At 44.5% G+C, this 21,345-nt stretch overlaps 1 pseudogene across 1 annotated transcript; it reads right to left on the reverse strand.

Annotated features, from left to right (window-relative positions):
- Positions 1-1,183: 1,183 nt before the first annotated feature.
- On the reverse strand, positions 1,184-21,257 carry LOC146184711 (palmitoyltransferase ZDHHC20-A pseudogene; annotated as a pseudogene). Its single transcript, XR_014708429.1, has 2 exons — positions 21,090-21,257; positions 1,184-1,727 (listed from the first exon to the last, which is right to left on the reverse strand). The product of XR_014708429.1 is annotated as a palmitoyltransferase ZDHHC20-A pseudogene (transcript).
- Between the last annotated feature and the right edge of the window lie 88 nt (positions 21,258-21,345).

Consider the following 21,345-nt stretch of genomic DNA (forward strand, 5'->3'; position numbering starts at 1 on the left):
TCCAGTTAGATTCCTGCTAGGGCAAGAGCAAGTTGCAGCGCTTATTAGTTAAAAACAGGACGAGACTTCCTTGCTTTTAGTAGTTATATAGAGGTAGCCCGCCCGGCTCACGACCACTTCTTTCTTTCATATAAATTTCACTTTCTTTTTTTAGAGGCGGCTCTTTAAAGGTTGTGGAATGACCTGCCAATCGTATCAACCAATGGAAACGTGCAATGATGTCAGCTGTATTTTAGTGAGTGTCCTTCATGGGATGTTTGATTATCATCGCGAGATCACGTGGTTGTTACTTCACTGTCCTATTGATTATTCAAGGAGATTTTTGTGCACAACACGTGGTTTTCACTTCGATGACAGCGTAAACAATTTCCCTGTAAAAGGTGAAATGGGAATTGGTGAAACATGGCAGATTTAATAGCACCAGATTCTCTGCGGCGTCGCTATCCCATTTGAGCTTCTGGGTGCTAACTATAGACCCTGTGAATGCCTGCAGCAGCAGGTACCAGTTATGGCTGAAGTCCAATTGCATATTTTGGAAAATATACATGTCACCAGAGCCCGATCTACACTGACTGCAGAGGTCCCTTGAACTGAAAGTGCGGAGCAATGGTCTGTGCTTTAACGCATTCCCCTGCTAGGGATGCGGCATTCTGAACTATGGAGAACATTTATATATCATCCTGAATAAAGTTCAGTTTCTGTGACACAACATGATACGCCGCTTCCAGCAACCCTGTCGGTACCCATTCAACGCTGAGGCGTCCCATGTACCGTCAGTTTTGTCAATACGGACTTACCGTAGTTGCGCTGTAATTTTCACACAACCCTAGCTAAAGTTTTTTCCGCACACATAATTAGTTTCCAGTCCGGTTGAGGAGCTCCGGCATATACGTTTACTGGAAAGCGCGGCGTCAGGTCTCGACGCAATCATTCGCACTCTAGTGCTTGCGCATAGGGTGGAAGCGAGAGATGGCCAGATGACGATCCACATCCTATACTGTGCATATCCACACCACTCATACGCAGGCAGATAGGGCTGTTGTGGATTCACCCACCACGCCTGAGGACTATGGACTGCTCCTCGGACCTGTACTTCGCAATAAACGCAATGAGTTGTTTCTGAAAAGGATTTATCCGACTGATTTGCACAAAGTATGAAGCCAAACAATCTTCGCGCAGAAAGTTATGGATCTAGCGATGGCCGATTCAGTAGCGAGGACCCGTCAGGTGCAGGTGTCCTAAGCGTCGCGAATGTAGACAAGCGCTCCAATGAACCCGGTACAGGGTGCAGCCTCGTCGGAAACCGCACACCGTCGCCAGCGCTGGTGAATACAGGCAGCATCCAAAGCCACACTCGCGGACCAAATACCTCAACAAAGTTCTCATAAGGACCAATGTCGAACGAGTCCTCGCGGTTTCGGAAGATTGGCCCGCACATGTCCTCTAGCGTGGTTCGGTTACTCAGTACCATGGGCAGGTGCATGTTCACAAGGGCTCCCACGCAGACCATCAGGAATAATCCGAGCAGAGACATGAAGATCATGTGCAGAGAGGTGGGCATACCAGATACACCCAGCCACGACAAAACCACGTAGGTGCCTGCGGTGGCTACACTGAAGACCGACAGCAATATGACGTAGAAGACTGTGAGTAAGAAGGACTTGTAGTTGGCGAAGTGGACGCAGTTGTTGAACCATGGACAGTGGTGATCCATTTTCGGGATGCACCTGCAAAGTCCCATGGGAATTTGTATTGAAATTAAGGGGCAGAAGGGGACGCGCAAGCAAGTCATGCAAAGACGCCACAGCCATGCACCTTTTGGTAAAACATAAATCTATGCCGCCCAAGTGAGTAAAAAGCCTGTCCTATCGTTTACTCAGCATTCAAAATGTCGCCATTAAGGGTTGGCAAGTGTGATCGCTAAGTGACATTGCGCACAACCCCTAAAACCGACGCTTAAAAAATTCTCTCCACTTCCACTTTGCAAGCATTACACATCGCGCCAATAATGCCTGCGAAGCTCATTTCTAAGCGAGGGAGAACATTGCGCTTAGAACATGCATCCAAAAAGTGTTCGACACTTGCGTTTGATCTTCGTGAAAAACTTCAGTCTACTATACCAACTGTTTTTTTCTTTTTCAACTGTTCACAGATTGCTATTTTCAATCACGCGAGAGATACGCTGGTGCGGTATGCATGCGGTGCATCGTACAGAAAGGGGAACATAAGGTACGCGATAGACCTCAGTGATGAATGGAATAATTAACTAAAATTAACGAATGAATCTGTTTACATTAAGAACAACAATATATTAATAAACTGAAGGCGGTCAAAATAATGTTAAGTCCAGCTTTTAAGTCTTCCATCAGCTTTGCATTTCGAAATATTAACGTCAAATATACGCATTTTTAGCTCAGAAAGGTGACTTCCTGCCGTGCACATTTTTAATGTGGTGTTGCTTGTATTTCTAAAACCGCAAAATACGGATGCCTTTTGTATATTTTATGCCGCTAACTTGAATTCCGCGAATTACTACGCCGGGTGCCTCCATTGAAATTGTGCATTCCGAGAAACAATACGCAAAAAATGCGTGTTTTTGACATTAAATATTTCGAAATTCCTTAGCGATAAAAAAAATTAAAATTGAACTCAAATTCTATGTTGATGAGGTTAAAATTCGTAATGCAATGTTGTCCCTTGAATATAAACTTAAATGTTCATTAGTAAATTTTAATTATTTGTTGCTTCACTGAGGTCTATCCCGTACATAACCTCCGCCTTGCTTTAAAATTCGACTGCAACGACCGCAGCAGCGTGTCTCTCGTGTAGTTTAAAACTAGAATTTGTAAACGGTTAAAAAAAAGCGACAAATTACAATGGGAATTCAATTACATAATCACAGCGGCCCTGTGAACCTGCTTCCTTTTAAGGCAATTTTTCTGGACATGCAGTGCACTGCACCCCTACATACTAACTGTCAGGATTACACGGAAAACAGTCTTTTTGGTCTCAGTCTAATCTCTTACTCAGACAGAAAGCTCAAGTGTTTAGCCCCTGTCTCGTTTATAGGGACCCATATTATTGAAGGAATGTGCCCCGAGGTCGTGGGTTCGGTTCCCACTATCGGCACGTTGTTTTTCCTTCTACTTTGTGTTTATCTTTCGCCTAAACAGATTACATTACTAATTTATGTGATTACCGAAGTAAAATTTAAAAAAAAATGACAAAGTACAATCCCCAATGCTTTCCTTGGCTTTGCCGACTGTTGGCTTTTTTCCTTCATGTATTATAACGAGCACCCTTCTTTCCCCTTCATTTATCTGTTTGTAGCTTATGGGGGTCTCGGTTCTGGCAGTCTTGAAGCCATAGGTAGCGTAAGAGGGTTCTCACACAGCTTCCGCCCTCGCTCTAGTTCGCGTTCTACGTGACGCTGGCTGTAACATAGGGCGTTCCACGTCCACCGCCTTGGTTGAGGCCGGCGCTAGTGAACACTCTCAAGGTTCGTATACAGACAACATTAATACCCAAGAAAGTAGCAGGTGGGACAGCGGCCGATGTTGCTCACTTGGAAAAGCACCGGACGCGATATTCGGAGGGCGTGGGTTCGGTTCCCACCATCGGCGCGTTGTTTTTCCTGCTACTTGTGTTTATCTTTCGCCTAAACAGATTACATTACTAATTTTTGTGATTGTCCAAGTAATAATTAAAAAAAACATAAAGAACAATACCCTATGCTTTTCTTGGCCTCGCCGACTGTTGGCTTCATTCCTTCATGTATTATACCGAGCACTCTCATTTCCCCTTCATTTATCTGTTTGTACCTTATGGGGGTCTCGGTTCTGGCAGTCTTGAAGCCGTAGGTAGCGTACGAGGGTTATAGCACAGCTTCCGCCCTCGCTCTAGATCACGTTCTACGTGACGCTGGCTGTAACATATGACGTTCCACGTCCACCGCCTTGGTTGAGGCCGGCGCTAGTGAACACTCTCAAGGTTCGTATACAGACAACATTAATACCCAAGAAAGTAGCAGGTGGGACAGCGGCCGATGTTGCTCACTTGGAAAAGCACCGGACGCGATATTCGGAGGGTGCGGGTTCGGTTCCCACCATCGGCACGTTGTTTTTCCTCCTACTTTGTGTTTATCTTTCGCCTAAACCGATTACATTAATAATTTTTGTGATTATACAAGTAATAATTAAAAAAAACATAAAGTACAATCCCCAGTGCTTTTCTTGGCCTCGCCGACTGTTGGCTTCTTTCCTTCATGTATTATACCGAGCACCCTCATTTCCCCTTCATTTATCTGTTTGTACCTTATGGGGGTCTCGGTTCTGGCAGTCTTGAAGCCATAGGTAGCGTAAGAGGGTTCTCACACAGCTTCCGCCCTCACTCTAGATCGCGTTCTACGTGACGCTGGCTGTAACATATGACGTTCCACGTCCACCGCCTTGGTTGAGGCCGGCGCTGGTGAACACTCTCAAGGTTCGTATACAGACAACATTAATACCCCAGAAAGTAGCAGGTGGGACAGCGGCCGATGTTGCTCACTTGGAAAAGCACCGGACGCGATATTCGGAGGGCGTGGGTTCGGTTCCCGCCATCGGCACGTTGTTTTTCCTTCTACTTTGTGTTTATCTTTCGCCTAAACAGATTACATTACTAATTTTTGTGATTATCCAAGTAATAATTAAAAAAACATAAAGTACAATCCCCAATGCTTTTCTTGGCCTCGCCGACTGTTGGCTTCTTTCCTTTATGTATTATACCGAGCACCCTCATTTCCCCTTCATTTATCTGTTTGTAGCTTATGGGGGTCTCGGTTCTGGCAGTCTTGAAGCCATAGGTAGCGTAAGAGGGTTCTCGCACAGCTTCCGCCCTCGCTCTAGTTCGCGTTCTACGTGACGCTGGCTGTAACATATGACGTTCCACGTCCACCGCCTTGGTTGAGGCCGGCGCTGGTGAACACTCTCAAGGTTCGTATACAGACAACATTAATACCCAAGAAAGTAGCAGGTGGGACAGCGGCCGATGTTGCTCACTTGGAAGAGCACCGGACGCGATATTCGGAGGGCGTGGGTTCGGTTCCCACCTTCGGCACGTTGTTTTTCCTTCTACTTTGTGTTTATCTCTCGCCTATTACATTACTAATTTATGTGATTAGCGATGTAAAATAAAAAGAGACAAAGTATAATCCCCAATATTTTCCTTGGATTTGCCGACTGTTTGTTTTTTTTTTTCTCCTGAGGTTACTGTAATTCCAATCTACGTTTCCCAAACGTGCATCAGTGAAGACACCACAAAACGAAGAGTGCCTACTGAGACCACAGGTCAACGATTCCATGCCGGAAAGGAAGCATGAAGCCGTTTATTGGGATAATTAAAGGGTATTTCACACTATTGGAAAGCTTCCTAATGTTTCTTTATGTTCAGTGCTGTGGACACGCGGCTTAATCTTTTTTATGATGTAAATTGCGACACGTTTATGTCAATAATCTCAGCCCCTCAAAACTGTCTCTACGTTGCTCAAGGTTTTAGGGTTCCAATTCAAGTTTTTTTTTTACTTAGAAATTTTTATGTGAGCTTTAATATATGAGCGCAGCTGAGAGCTTCAGTGATTTACTTCACCGATGTCTGTTCAGCGCATTCTTTCCTATCATCGTACCTAGTTTTTTAGTCGCTTGCGGGCGCAAGAGAACCCATTACAGTGTTTCTTCCAGTATTTTTCAGTTAGCTCCCAAGTTGTGGTCGGCTTTGTCACCACGTGACATCGAGTGGAATAGCTGCACCGCCAAGCCGCCATGCTACCAAAGGTAGTGTCTGGCGCCCGGTAATCGTGGCTTGTCGTTCTTTAGGCTAGTAAATGACATTCTTCCCAAGGGCTGCTTAATCAATAGGCACACGAATGGCTCAACGTTGTTAAGCATGTGCTTTCCGCCGTCATCAAAGGCACGACAAGTTGTGACTGAAAAGCATCTTATTATAAGTAACGAACACGCGCCCAATCCGCCAGTGCCCCAACTGTGTATCGCCTTGAGAACGCCGAGCCATTTGGCATCAAGTAGAACAATTCATAACTAGAGTGCAAACGACAGGACAGAGATGAAGGAGGGACTCCACACAGCGCTGTGTGGTGAGCGCTGTGTGGAGCCCCTCCTTCATCTCTGTCCTGTCGTTTGCGCTTATAGATTATTAAAAACACCAACTCGCCCAACAATTGCTTTTGTCAAGTAGCACAAGCTTCTCGGCATAGAGATCCCGCCATCGCAGAGGTGTTATGCGGCACCGGTCGTTCTGGAGCGAAGGAAAGCCGCTTCACGTCGGTTCTGCTTTTATTACCACCGCTTCAACAAGACGAAACCAGACGTCAACCACTTTCCTTCCCCTCCTTCCTACATCTATGGCACACGAAACCGGCTCACCAATGTCCAACTAAGTGACAAATTTAGGCCGATGAAAAAGACTGCGAGAAGATTGCCCTCATCACACCATATGGCCTCTATCAGTTCAAGGTGATTATGTTTGTTCTACATTCTGCAAAAGCAAAGTACTGTCCAGTAATGTATGCATTTAAGTATTCTCTTCTCTTCTCGATTTTTCAGGAGCACTTCAAGAACCTACGAGCAGTGCTGGAGGCAATCAAGTCGTCAGGGCTAGCCCTAAAACCGCAGCATCACATAGCCTGCGGGGAGTTACTATTTTGCATAATATTGTAAGCAAGAATGAAATTTATCCAGACCCTCAAAAACAGCTACTACGACAGTTTTCGTGGCCTACGGACTATGAAATTGTGCGTAGACTCCTTTGACTGTACGCATTATACCGGCAATTTTTCAAGCCGAAAGTATGGCCCCGCTGACAAAGATAGACTTGGCATTTAAATTCGAAGCACCGCAAAAGGCAGCCTTCAAGCAACTCTAAGTCATTTACAATCATCTCCTGAAATTTCTGCCGACAACAGTAGGCCTATAGTCGCCGTCTTTGTTCAGAAGAGCAATGGCCTGGAGAGTTATCGAGCCTTCACGCCGTGGCTCAAGGTTTAGGCCATTCAAATACTGGGCCGAGGGACCCCGCTTTGAACCGGGCCCCGGCCGCAGCACGGCGTTTTAGGCAAAACGCAAGGCGCTCGTGTACTGTGCCATGTCATTCCACGTTAAAGAACTCTAGCTAAGTGGTGAAAATTATTCGGTGTCTTCCACTACGGTGTCTCGCGCCATCAGAGTCGCCCAGCGCCTGTTGTGCCTTCTCGCGGATTCACCCCCCTCCCGACAGTGTTTAGACCCGCAGCTGCTCTGGTGCCTTCAATACCTGCTTCCATGATGTACACCGAGGCGATATTCGAGGAATAACCAACGAGTAAGGCAATAAAAGTGAATAGTAACGTGAAGTCATTTGTGAGATGCAAACAGTTGCTTCCTTATTCGTGTGGTGGGTACGAGCTTGGAGCTATAACAGTAGCACTACTGGCCAGGAAAAAAATCCAGAATTTATTTATTAATTCATTGTTAGATATTGCGATCCAGCGCAGATCATCGCAGGGTGAGGAAAAAGACGAAATACAAGCATATAAATACAACTCAAGTTCATAAAATTTATAACATTTGCAGGCACTTTTCAAACATTACTACACTATTCTAGGTAACAGTCTCGCAGTTAAGTTTGTTCCACTCAGTAATTGTTCTCGAAAAAAAAGGATATTTAAAGCAGTTATTTCGCGCGTTCAAGGGAGTTATTGTCAGTGTGTGCCCTTGTCTTGTGCTATAACCTGAGGAGTGAATAAAATATTTATAAGTAATAATATTATCGGGACCTTTTATGAGCTGAAATAAAAACTTTAATCGGCAGACACGATTGTGCTGACTGACTGGCGGTAATCCGCAGCGTTTCACGAGCTCACTGACAAATGCACGGCCGTATGAGTTAAACAAAAACCTAACTACCTTGTGCTGTATTCGCTCTAATTTATGAAGGTCGATTAATGTGAAAAGGTCCCTGATAATTACGGCATATTCTAAGAGCGGCCGGTTGAGGGAATTATATGCTAATAGACGAACACTAGAGGGGGCAGACTTTAGTGAGCACCTAAAAAAAGAGTTTGCTCATTAAATTTGATAAAACAGTATTTATTGTTGAATTCCAGTGGCAGATCCGGAGCAGATTTTTCTGCTCTAGCCAGAGCAATTCTATTCCAATGGCAGAACGGGAGGGCGAGTTGTCTGTTCTAGTGGCAGATAGGGATCTCGTGTCGATCCCGGATCTCTCCGTGGAGCGACGATATTTGCTCTGCCGACATCGGCAGGTTTGGCCAGAAGCTAACGTTACGTTGTACCCGCTTCCACTTCACGTCACGACTGGGTGCCGCTCCTGTCGCGTGGCGTTCCTTGGTGCGCGTTAAAGTGCGAGGTTACTTCTGCAGGAAAGGCGCAGTAGTGCGCGTTTGGATGGTACACTATCGCTCCTGTCGCGTGCCATTCCTTGGCACACGTTCAAGTGTAGGATGATCCGATCGCGTCTAGCGCCGCCTCATAAGATTTTCTTGCACTAAGTGCTCCCGCGGGAGCGAAAGCGTTCCAATGGCAAATAGGAGGAAGAGATCTCAGCGCGAGCGAGGCGCTCCGTTGCTGCTCCGGCCGAGCGCTCGCGATCTGCAATTGGAATTCAACATATGTGTTTAGTTCAAGTAAAGGTTGTTAGTAATCCGTAGACCTGAATTTTATAGTCTGTTGCCTCCATTAATGACATCTTGCTAGTACCGTACACAAAGTGCAGAGGCCTTTCATACATGTAATTTTAACAAAAACTGTTTTTTTCAAAATTAACACACATCTGCCATTCATTACACCACGCAATCACTTTCGCGAAATCATTATTTAGACACACTTCGTCATCAACTGAAGGCACCTCTGTGTACAAAATACAATCATCCGCGTACAGCTTCACACGGACTGGAAGACCTGTAACAATGTCATTAATAAATAATAAAAATAAAAGTTGACCCAATACAGATTCCTTGGAGACACCAGGCACAACACTGGTACTGTTAGATGAAGTGTTGTTTAGAGTGACCAACTGACGCCTGTTCGAGAGTTATGACCTTATCCATGTAAGCGTCAGGTCGTTTTTTAAACACTTTAGTTTATGCATTACTTTGTTATGTGATAATTTGTCAAATGCTTTGCGAAAGTCCATAAATATGACATCTGTTCGTTTTATTAATTAACTGAGCGAAGTCATGCACAGTCTCAACTAATTGCGTACTTGGGGAAACCCCAGGCCTCAAACCATACTGAAAATCTGTAAATACTTTGTGCTCCTCCAAGAAACCTAATATATGTTTATAAATTATGTGCTCTCAAATTTTACATGATGTCGACGTTACTGAAAGGGGTCGGTAGTTCTCAATGTGTGTTTTTTTTTCGGTTTTGTGCAAAGGTTTTATCGTAGCTGTCCTCCACTAGTCATCCCGTAAAGAACCTTCGTGTAATCACCTGCCGAATACAACAGATAAGTATTTCGCGCACCACTCTGCATAGCGCTTCAAAATAGCGTATGGTATATTATCGGGGCCTGGTGATTTTTTAACGTCTAGGTTCAAGAGCAAATTGAGAACACCAGTCTCCGAAATGACACCATCAGATATGAGAGGAAACCATACCGAAAGGTTAGGGCGACAACCATTGTCCTGTGCTTCTTGTACGAGCAGCCTCATTAGAGAAAAGAAGTTGATCTTGAGCTTAATATCAGCTACCGTCCGTATTTTAAGACCACTCCGCAGCTCCTTCGATACACTTATGCATGCATCTTGCCCTGAGGTCCCATTGAAAGTAGATAGCATTGGGTAACGCTGAAAGATAACCGAAGCTAGAGCAGTTAGCGGGGCCACCTCGGTGTTGAGCCTTCCTTTCGAATTCGAGTGTGGTCCGGTAGTAGTCCGTGTTTAGGTGGAAGCTGTTGACGGCTGATGCTGCTTCGCGATTAATATTTGGCCGGAGTGCCTTCGGTGTGTTTTAGCGCATTCGCTTACTGGAGCGGCTTAAGCGGTTTAGGGGGCTCCCAGGAACTGTCGGCACCAAGGACATCAATACCTACCAACGCCATCAAACGTCACGGGGTAGTTGCTTTACTGTGGACAGACGACGACCAGACTATTACGGCTCTGAAAAAACTCATTTTGAAGTTTTCTCGACGCCCGCAAAGAAATTAAGAACTCAGCCGCTGCAGAACTTTAATTGGAACCAAACACTCACTGCTCAGGAGCGATCAGTTTGTAGACGTCAAACTACTTCCGAAATAGGTGTGAAATGGAGCCAAAATCATGTAGAAAAATTAGAAACAATTGCGCGTTGCCTCGATCAGTCGAGAAAAACCTTATCGCATCTTTCTCCACTAATAAAGCGATAAATCTGGGACGTTGCATACTCAGTGCTCGGCGGTATAAAGCTTGAGCAAATAGACATGGTAGTCACATCCAACATAGACAAGAAAAGCGACTCTTGTCTCCTAAAAGTCCCCACTACCGCCAACAGCGACGATTAACTGTTCTCAAGATTTCGTGGACAATTCCCTTGGAACTGGTAGTGCCAGTACGGAGTGTGTGGCAGATGAAAGGTGGTTCATCACGGAGTAATGGGATTAGCCGCGGATTCGTGGGGTTTGGTCGAACCCTTAAGCTGAAGGGTCCTCTTTGAGGCGAGATGCCGCTTTTTGCTTGAGCGAGCGCAGTGCTATTATTCCTAGCTATGAAACTGCCAAAAAGTCAACTCGTACTGTAACGGTAGGCATGACCACAAGCACTAAGTGAAGTTATATTCTATACTGCGAGCATAACAACACGTTTTCCCTATGTAAAAATGGCATCCGATTTAGCTATTTTCATCAAAGGAGAAATATGCGCGTTAGCACGTCGGTTCTCCTTTCCCTTTTGATTCGAGCCTGGGGTTCAAGGTCAGACATCGGAAAAAATTTAGATTGATGGATTCAGTGACAGGGAGCCTTAGTAGCAGCTTACAAAAAATTTTGGGGACGCTGAGCGCTCCATAAGAAGTCAGCACTATAGCGATGTGTTGTAGATTAATTGCCTTATGATAGAAATTGACGAAGACTGCTATATGCAGTGCACAGCGCGAGAGAGGGGCACTGAGGTCAGCTGCGGTAGCCAGCGAAGTCTATGTGTTTACCCTGCAATGGAACCAGAACTCGTTTTGCACACATTTGCGGCCGCGTTCATTCTGTTCGTTTCTAAGTCAAAGATTTTATCCTCCGCGCCGGCTGTCCTTTGTCTCCTCTCCTTGAGCAGCGCAATTGGTGGTGACCCAAGACGCATCGTGCCCAGCTTGGAAACTGAATGCGGCATATAGTGCTAGCGCATTAAAGACTATTACCAATAGAGGCATCGTAGCTCTGACAACCTCTGCACGCAAACCCTATTTAAAATAAAAGAAACCAGCCATATCATGCATATAAACGCGCCAAAATGAACCAAATGTGATTCTGTGAGCTTTCTTTGTTAGCTTCAGCCTCACAGCTTAAGCTATTTCGACCCTGGTTTCATTTTTTCTTTCTCCAGCGCAACCTGGCGACACACTGCATATTGTGACGTGGTGGTGGCAAGGTCGACGACGTAAATGAAGAGTCTGTGAGTGCACTGAAGAAACTATTTACTGGGATGACTTCCGCCCTCAAAAGAACTAAGCGATTCGGCGGTGCCGATAGCAACAATCGTGCACGGCGGTCGTCGAACAAAAAATGCCTGTCGCACTCGTCAACGCTCAATTTAAAGGCGATTCAGAACCATCTAGATAAAGTCGAAAACTTTTAGTAGCACAACCTGGAACATTGTAGAAACATACGCGAGTGGCCGGAATCTCCGAGACAGATCTCGGCGCATCTTGCGCGACAAAGAAACTGATAAATGTGTGTCTCGCGACATCGATCATTAACAAACAAAGCATACAGAATTGATATCCGGGCCAGAATCAGAGTGATAAGGCAGCATACCGGCGGCTTCTAGAAAAACAATTACAGTTTTGAAGGTTTCGCGGCAATATGATATAAAGAGTTCAGGGTACATCTGAACTCAAACCCTGACAATGACGCATGGGTAATAAGCCCGAGCACCACGGAAGCAACATTTCGGACTTGCTGAATTTAATTGTCAGGTTTAGTTCGTCTAGTTGGTCGTGCCGTTCAAGATGCATTATTACTAGTGAACTAGCAGAAGCAGACTACCGACATCACTAGTCGTTGAGATGTGATTAGCGTCCTCCTTTCTGCGCTTCCCGTTTCACAACGAATCAGTAATTTATGATGCTGCAGTGAGGTAAATTCTATCCATACTCCATACTTTTTCCCTAGCTGACCTGCTCCCCGCAGAAGCAGCAATATAAGAAAGGAATGATGTCACTTCAGCGCTGTTGTCAGAAGCCTGTTATTTAAATTTCTGTGCATCTATTAATGAAGCTTTACAGTGACCCTGATTGTAATAAAGTGAATTCTTGGAGGCTTTATTGATTGGTTGACGGCATAATATTTTTTACATTATTCGCACCGAGAGAGGGTGAAATAATACAGTAGAAACAAAGGTTCTCGAAGTAAACTGAGTCAGCTCTACAGTTTCATACACGAAATGACGCATATTCCAGCAGAAAAAAACTACTTTTTTTTACAGGCAACCCACTTTCTCTGCGGTTTTCGATAGTGATCCTGTTGCGACGGCCGATAATTCTGCAGCAACACCAGACATTTATTATTTACAGCAGAACAGTACAAAAGACAGAAGCTAAGTACTGCCAAAAACTACACAAGTGCAAAATGTAGTACAGAGCTACACAAAACTCTGACGCTACGACAAACGTATTCATTGTATACTTTGTCATATTTCTGACCGTTTTCTTTTTCAGCTGGTATCCAAAATCTACATTTTAATGTGTACCCAGCTGCTTAGGTGGTTTTTTAGATAATGATGTAGAGCTGCTCCAACCAACTTGTAAAGCAGATGTTAAAAAACCTTAGATAGGGGCACTGCTAAAGGAGATAAAAAATAAAAATCCAGGGTTTTTCTATATTTCTGTTTATGTCGATGTGGCGCATTTCGGCAAAGAAACGAATACTGACGAAGCTAAGCTTAGCGACTTAGCGCATCGACAGAGTAAGCTTACTGGCATTTACCGCCAAAATAGGTGGAGTGGTTGAAGGCTACGAACTTAGGCCGGCAGAGCTCTCTGCCACTCCTCTTTTCCCACAGACATGACGTAGAGCACTGCGAAGCGGAAGCTGCGCAAGCGGATCAGCACACGTCAAAATTTCGGCATACAGGTTAAACGCCTGCGTGGTCTTCCTTTGGAACTGACATGCACACAAATGAAGGTTGAGAACCAATGACTATTTCCACATGTTTATCGAAAGGCTGCGGTGCTTCCTGAGTTGACTAGTGCAGAGTCCATAGAATCTGACCTGCGTGCCGTATGTTATTTTAAGCGAGCCGTTTTCAGCCGCGTTGAGACGACGTCGAAAACAACTCCGAGCCAACATTAGGCCACAGATTTACCGCCATTCTGGCCTCCGAAACAGGGGAATCCGGGCACCGAACGATATTTATTCAGCCGAATTCATTCTATCAGCTCTCGTACGTGTCTGGCATAAGCGTACTAAGTGCTGCCCAAATGAGTTATTACCTCACTGCGCTCTGCTTTCAAAGCGCAATACTGAAAGGCACAAAACTCTCGTTAATCGATGGACATCTCAAACGCGCACTTAGTGGAGACACACGTCATGGACGAAATGAAATGCCCTTGATCGCGGTACGACGCTAAGTCAGGGCTGCTATCTTTCACGCACCCACAGCATCGGCACTGCGCGTCCACCAGTGTTCTCGTGCCTCCACCCGAATGGACTGGATGCACAACATGTTCAGCAGGGCTCTACGTACAACACGCATTTCCAACGGTGCTTTGGAGGGGTGCGTGGAGGCCATGACCCCACGCTCAGCGCTCTCCATCTAGACTCCCCCTCCTCTCGTCAGTGTTCAAATGTATAATAGCGGAGGGGCTGCTTTGAGTAAACCGCATAGCATCGAGCATAACAAAGTGACATCGTCGTCAGAACTGCTGCATCCGAGCAATAGAGTCAGAAACAGGACATCGCCTGTGTTAAACCCATTTCGTGCGTGTATCTACTTTCATTTGCAACAGAGGCAGCGATTTTTGTTTCTTTTTTTATTATATTCAACGCCCATCACGTAGTTCATGGCACCACACTGGGATGACGGCAATCTTTCGCGCCGTTTCCGTTGCTCCGTTCTGGGTTTCATCCAGTGATTGTTTCTAGTTCCGACTGCAGGTGAGCCCAGGGGAAAGAAGCTGAAGTTGGCGGATTATAGCCCCGCCAATGCGCAGAACACAGATTTCTCGCCAGCGAATGCGCTGTACCGTCGTGAAGGCGCAGAACACAAATTCGTGCGCTGGTAAATAAAATTAGGGCCGTCACTGCCTCACTGATTTCCCGCCTTAAGCCCTAACAAATGCAGTACACGCTGCAAAACACTCCTCGCATATAATATAATCAGACAACCAGTTCACAGGTGGCCGGTGTACCTAACTGGAAACAATATTCTCCATTGTTCCGTCGACATACGGAAAACATGTATTTTTAGCTGAATGACCAGCAAAGGCGCTATATTTTTGTGCATTCTGTGACCTTTACCATGAAGCCAGAGAACCAGAGCTTAATTTATATCTGGTTGTTTGTTTTTATCATCGCAGCATTGATTTTAAAACCACTCGTGAAAACAGTAGAGCGTAGTTGAGATTGAGCTCCTCCGACAGCATGGGCAAATGACCTTAATTGTGAAAAATCTCGTGACTGAGCTGGGTCAACGGTTTACTGAAGAAAACGTTGACTGAAATTGCTGCGGCTCGTTTCGCGTGCCCCACCGCCTGACCTTCATTCACGTGCCTGGTTGAGCCATTGCCGATTTTTTTTTTTTTTTTTTTTGTCAACGAACTAGGCATACGCGGCTTCGAAGTAGCTGCTTTAGTATAGGAATTAATTGAGGGGGTGAAGAATATCCGAAGAGCCTATGGTTATGGTAGCGCCTTTTTCAGTTTCTATTTGCGGCTACTTCACGACACTCGGTACCGTTTCTAAAAGGTAAATTACCTTAACGATGTTCTCGAATCTCTTGTGCTTCCGCATCATTTCGCCATGATTTGATATGGCTATACTCAGGGATGGGTTCGCCTCGCTGTTTCTCAGAATCCCGTACCCCCCAAAAAAAATAGTTTTGTATGGGCTTCAGCTGCACTCACCAACGGGGCTCAAACGTGGATGCTAAGAAAAGGGGTCCACTTAAGTTTAGGACAACGCATAGGGCTATGGAAAGGAAAACGGTAGCTGTAAAGTTAAGAGATAGGAAGAGAGCAGAGAGGTTCAGAGAAATACCTAGACGTAATGGCATTCTAGTGAAATGAAAATAGAGAAGAAATGGGCATGGGCAAGACATCTAGTGCGAAGAGGGGATAATCGGTGGTCGAAAAGGGTAACAAATCGGATACCAAAAGAAGCAAAATGTAGCGGGGTGCGAGAGAGTCAGGTAGCTGGATGAGATTATGAAGTTCGCACGTGTCGAGTGGACGCAGCTAGCAAAGGATCAAGTTAATTAGAGAAATATGCAAGCGGCATTCGCCCTGCAGTGGGTGTATTTCGGCTGACGATGATGCTGATGATGATGATGTACTTCTTGAGAGGCGGGAAAAAATTTGCTTACGCAATTTCTTTATATTATTTCTTTTGCAAATGGCAATTCACTGCACAACTTGTTCGCATTTTTTCTACAGACCTATAGACCTTAGAAATTAAAAATAAGTATTTAATTTCCTTCATCTTTAAAGCCTTCATTTACCCATTAAAGCTCGTAGTTCTTGGACCAGCAGAAATTAACAAAATGCACCCATTTTCCCCCTTTACGACAAGACTTGACTAAAATCCAGTAGTCAGTTGACTGCTACAGCTAGCAGTCTAATACAGTTGAACATTTGTAAGCAGGCTCTTCCCCTTATGATTATGAAAATGCGATTCTGGTTATATCTGAAAGACATGGAATGCTGCGCTGCACATGTGCCTAATGGAAGCATTTAAGCTTAGCTGCGTCCACCACAGCCACAGGTGCAAGAGTGTGCTGACCGGAGGACAGCCTGACACATCATTTTTGCAGCGCTTGCTGCATACTAGCAGCCGGACAGCCCATAACAAGCACGTCGTAGGATGCTATGCGCTTCCCGCTGTTGTTATATATGCGCTTCTCAAGTGAGATTTGGCACGTGTGTAGAGGAGAAGTAACCAGCACTCAAAGCCGATAATGACTATATCAGCTAAAGGAAAAATGGATGTGACTACCCCTAATAGCTACCTTCTGAGCTCTGTTTCAACGAAGGTCGAGTGAAAATTTATGTGTTATATTTCACCTCACCAGCTTTCTAGTTAACACGTCTTAACCGTCTTCCGATGCTCACCACAGGTGAAAATATTAGCCTAAAGGAGAGGTCACTTTAGATTGAGATTAAACTAAAGACCTATAATATATATATATATATATATATATATATATATATATATATATATATATATATATATACCGGGTGTCCCAGCTAACTTGAACCAAGGGGTACAAAATAATAAATTTGAGGTAGGTCAGTGAAACCAATTGCATACAACTGCCAGCTTTCTTGCGCACTACAGGCAATTTTTTGTTTTGCAATGACTTAATTAGCTAATTATGTTAATTTCTCTAATTTATTAATTATCGACTTTAGACCAAAAATGTGAATTGGAAAGTTGTAGAGCACCTTCAGAAACCCCCATTTCATTAATTGCGATAAAGAAAGTCTCACGTGTATCTTCTTTTCCGGGCTCAGAAGAAAGCCCGCGAAATACAAATAATACCACGTGACTAGTGCATTTGTGCGCCGCGATTGTGGTGCTCTCAGTCGTGGTTTGAGCGAACGAAATTAGCTATATATATATATATATATATATATATATATATATATATATATATATATATATATATATATATATATATATATATATATATATATATATATATATGCCCCTAGACTATAATAGTAGCACTGTATACCTCCACTTGTGAGATTTGATATTTCTTGATTATTCCATGCCAAATGCACCAATGTTCGCTCTGGTTCGCAATGTTCGCTTCGATTCCTCTATAAGATTTCCGACTCAATAAATGAAATCTCAAAGGTAAATTATTTTAAAATGATTGCAAATAAAATTACATTCATACTCCAGCAAGAATTTTAAGCTTTTTCAGGCGAGTGTAATAAAATGCATCAATAACAATATTGTAAACATCAAAAATTTTTCTTTTTACCATCCTACCTTTTTTTGATATTGCATAGGTGTTCTCTGTAACATGCACCAGCTCATCAGCTTCTACAATTTAAGATAATATATTCCACAAAAAATGTGTCTTAAAACTTTTGTTTTGCCGCGTTTCCGTCCTTTCATTTCATAGAGATGTCCTGGTAAAATAAATTGGGGGTCACTTAAAAGCACCGCCTTTAAGCGTATGACACGGCAGTTTTAATGCATCCCGCCTGCCGGGTCCCATTCCTCCTCCCCGTCCGCATACACGAAGTCTGCTACTCAGTCACTACTGCCTTAATTCATGTCTCTGTCTTTCCACTCGTGTACCCACTATAAAGTGGAGGTTAAAGAAAAGGGCTCTACTTGAGTTGAGGACAGCGCAGAGAACTATGAATGCAAAGTGGTAGGTGAAACGTTAAGAGTTAGGAAGCATGCATGGTAGGTCAGAGAAATAACTCGAGTTAATGACGTCCTAGTTTAAATCAAGAAGACAAAATGGGCACAGGGAGGACCCCTTATGCGAAGAGAGGATAACTTATGGGCGCGGAGGCTAACAAATGCTCATGCTAAAGAAAAGAAAGCGTAGCAGGTGGCGGTAGAAAGTCAGGTGGGTGGATATGGTTAAGAACTTTTCAAAGGTTAAGTGGATGGAGCACGCACAGGACCTGGTTAATTGGAGGAATGGTGAGGAGGCCTTCGGCTTGCGTTGGGTATATTCATGATGATGATAATAATGATACCCTCTAGAATACACTCGCAAGCTGCTGTAGTATAGAAACGGGACTCAACGTAGAAAGTAGCGTAACTACTGCCCACCTAAGAGCCGTGGAAGGCTCACTTTCCCCGTAATCCCGAGATCTGAATGAAGAAGCTCGAGCTGGCCACTCCTGCCATGTAATCTAGTTTCGTCATGCCGCACAACTCGTCGACCATTCATCACCTGGCCATGTGGGCTGCCTATTGCCACCTGCCTCGTGATTTTTCGCTCACAACCCTGACAGCGCGCATGCTGACAGCCCCAGAATTTCTACATAATGGGGTTCATAACGTTGTCACATTTTTATAAATGGTCGCCCCATCCACACAAAATTTTATTTAATTCCCTTCGGTCATTTTAACGAACGTTTTCTGTCTTTGAAAGAGAATAATCTTGAAGTTGAGCGCCCCACAACCGGCCATGGTTACCTCGTGTACAGAGCAGAGTGGCGACAGGGCTCAGAATGTATCTTCCGTGTGCCCACACGTTCCGACGCAGATAGCCCAGCTTTATTGGACATTCTCGCCGTGTGCTATTCCAGCGACTGAGATCGTGAGCTTGTAAATCTAGGCGCAAACTTCGTCGTCAAGTGTTGTTTTTTTGTTTGTTTGTTTGTTTGTTTTTTTCACTATAGCTGTCCTCTAACAGTTCTAACTACACTTCCAAGAAATAAATTTAAACCTGCTACTCATATATTTCCTCGCATTAACCTTAATCATGAAGTGCAACCAGCATCTGGCTGAACATTACGGTTTTCATATCATGACATGACTATAAGTGAATGGAACGTCCTTAATTAGTTCAATGCTGGAAAGCATACAGCAGAAAGCGTGGAAACGCTTCGGTCCCGCTATTTTTACTACTTAGGCAGATTTACTGTCATTTATGAACTGTTTCCTTCCTCAATTTATATGCGCCCTTCCAACTTTTTGTCGCTGTTATATATAGTTTTTGATCGCATGTTTATGAGCCGCCCTACTTTTCGTGCGCCATTTTTGTACTTTTTTTGCTTCTTTGAATACCTGATGTTAACGTCTGATGATACTATGTAACGTTTTGACGAATCATTGATTTATTTCATTTTGACTTTTTCCTTATGAATACCCCGCAACTGTTGCCGTTATGCGCTTGAGCTGCTACAAATGCGAGACAACATTCTGAACGACTAGATGGGTGCCATTTGGCTGGTAATATTCGTCGCATTGGTGCTCTCGACGTAACCCAGTTACCGAACGCATGTCATGCATGGCTTCGACAGAGCCTGGAAGGCCATGCACATCTGTGGGCAGGCAGGGTGCATGAAAAAACACGGCCTGGCACCTAAAAAGTGTTTGTTCCTCCCACTAGGATATGTGTCGCGGCATTCGGATCCACGAGGCAAACTTTAATGCAGGTTGCCTACATATCGTTCTGTCATGAAATCAGTTCATTATAGCTGCAGTTTGCCGTAGCCTACAAAGTACAGCGGTTTTTCAGACCTTCAAAAACACGTGTGTTTTAGAGTGCGTTCATTACAATAGTTGACTGCGAAGTTCTCCGCATCCGTGAGTTAACTGCAAGACGACGGTGTTGGAAAGCATTCGATTTGCTAGTCATCACATCCGGTGCGTCAACCATGACTTCATCTATTCCGCGCTTGGGCTGACCCCTCTCCTGCAACAAGTACATCCCCCTCTAATTCTCTTCCCCTGAATGATAGCCCACTGCACCGTCTCTTTCAAGGCCCAGTAGCAATCTTGGCACAATTCTCCATCTATCCTCCTGTCCACCTCCCTTCTTCCTTGAATACCCTGGCTGATACTCGGCGAACAGACGACCAGCGAGCCCTGGTGCTCCATTCCTTGGATCTCCTGAGCAATAAAATTAGGGTATCCCTTCAGTGAAACTATGTCCTCTTTTCGGGAGTCAACGTCTCGTCAGTCAAAATCATCCACCATCATGGCGCAAGTAAAGTGTTTTGGAGAAATGCTCATTTTTTAATGCTGAAATAAGTGCATTTTGGCTAAAGGCAGGATGAAAATGAAAAATAAAACTAACGGTCTGCTTTTAGCCTACCAAATGGTCTACAACACCCTATGGCCGATTTTTTCCTTCTCTGCTTTAGAACGGCTCCACAAACCTTTGACGATATTTATGCCGAAGCACCGTGCTAGCTCTCTAAAATACTCAAAAGAAAGTACCACCTCACTTCACTACTTTTTCGCAGACGAGTTGTGTCAGATAAATTAAACTTATTTACAGCATTACAGTTAACAGCAATCCAGTCATCCTCACGAGCACGCTCCAGTGCTAGGTTAGCGTATAAAAGATGAAGGCTTAAAGTAACGAAACTGAAGTAAGGCCACTGTGACCTAAGTGGAGCTTTGAGACTTTGGGCTCCGCAGTCGAAAGTAGAAAATTTGAGTCACAGCAGCGGATTCTAAAAGCAAGAAAAATAACAGGCGTTTACCATGACATGCTCAGTAAAGGGCTAAATATGTTCATCAATGTTCGGCTTATATGCAGAAACGGTGCAGAAACTATTTAAGGTACTCGTTTTATATCTGGGACCCACGATGATATAATTTTTATCATATTCACGTTCACGCATTGTAGTGCCTTCAATTGATCTGCTCGTGTGAAAATCTGTACTGCGAATTTCAATGGGTCCCAAGTCGCGCTCATCTCGCAGTTCTTTTATTAAGGCTTTCCTTAAAGCGCATAATCTGAAGCATCCGCCCAAGCGCAGCCTAATTCGCTTGACTACGAAAGAGCGCGAAGATTTGTATGCGCGCTAAATAGAAAATATTAACTCTGGTCTGGCGATAAAACCCAGAACTCCAACGCACCGGCCCATTTAATCCAAAAAAGCAAATTGGACTCTCTAATTTCAACCTGGAATATCACAAGAAAATGTACAACATATATATTTCCTTCAGCTTGTCTTTGCATGCATACAACCAGCACCCACCGGCGACAGTTGGAGCAGTGATGGCACCGGTCTGGCTTAATGAGCTGGCACTGCTCGCAGTAGCGGGCACAGCCACCCAGTCCAATAGTGAGCACTCCTCGCTGCATGGACAGAACGTCAAGCAGGACGCGCCGCTTGCCGTCATCAGCACAGCGTGTCACGGCTAGCTGTTCGTCCACACTCAGCGAGTACAGCCGCGGAATGGAGGGCGCAGTTGTCACGGTGGTCTGCACGTAGGACCTGCGATTAGTTGAAC

This window comes from Amblyomma maculatum, chromosome 7 (genome assembly GCF_055883805.1).
Source record: "Amblyomma maculatum isolate TAMU_Amacu chromosome 7, ASM5588380v1, whole genome shotgun sequence".
In the NCBI taxonomy this organism is placed as follows: domain Eukaryota; kingdom Metazoa; phylum Arthropoda; class Arachnida; order Ixodida; family Ixodidae; genus Amblyomma; species Amblyomma maculatum.